Source organism: Frankliniella occidentalis, unplaced genomic scaffold (assembly GCF_000697945.3).
Source record: "Frankliniella occidentalis isolate FOCC.00 unplaced genomic scaffold, Focc_3.1 Scaffold72, whole genome shotgun sequence".
NCBI classification, from domain to species: domain Eukaryota; kingdom Metazoa; phylum Arthropoda; class Insecta; order Thysanoptera; family Thripidae; genus Frankliniella; species Frankliniella occidentalis.
In genome coordinates this window covers 890931-891624 of record NW_026267202.1, presented here as the reverse complement: position 1 = coordinate 891624, position 694 = coordinate 890931, and positions in this window count along the sequence as shown.

Here is a 694-nt window from a genome sequence, read left to right as displayed (position 1 = left end):
ACATCTTGTCCCGCTTGTTCGCCTCGCTAAGTTTAGAGCCCCGAATCCCCCTCCTCTTCCTCCGCGCCTGCCCCCCTCGGACTCTCCGCCCCTCTCTTCTCTCTTTCACTTCCCTAGAGATGTCTCTACATGGCAGCATTTGTACGGTTGCCATATTCTAACCCGTTCGCGCTCTGCAAGGGAAAAACCAGCGTTACGCACGGACGCGAGGAGCGTTACGCACGGACACGTACGGTAATGGTTTTAGCACACTTTGGACACTCATATCTCAGTATCGGAAGCGAGATGGGCGTCTGCCCTTTGGACAGGTCATAGTCACAGCCACTGTTGCAATTCTCTAAAAGAAATAATGACGCCACCTCATACCCATCCCTTGCAATTGAGGTGCAAAGTTGACCTCTCGCCATTTATAGTAAGATGCACACAGGTTGGTCCACAGACCCTTTCCTTCATTTTGCTTATACTGTACCGCATTCAAGCGGTATTGCCTACCGTCGCTCACCACGGCGCCTTAAGGCCCCGTCCGAGTATGCAACCCGGCCGCACGCCTGCATCCGGCACAATATGAGCAAAATAAAGGGAGGGACCACCCTGCATTCCCAGTCTTCGATCCCTAAATTTAATCTTTTAGGGTGTAAATAGTTTTAGGAAGGTACTTGGGGTGCAGAAATCGGTCAGCAGTGGTTTTTACATT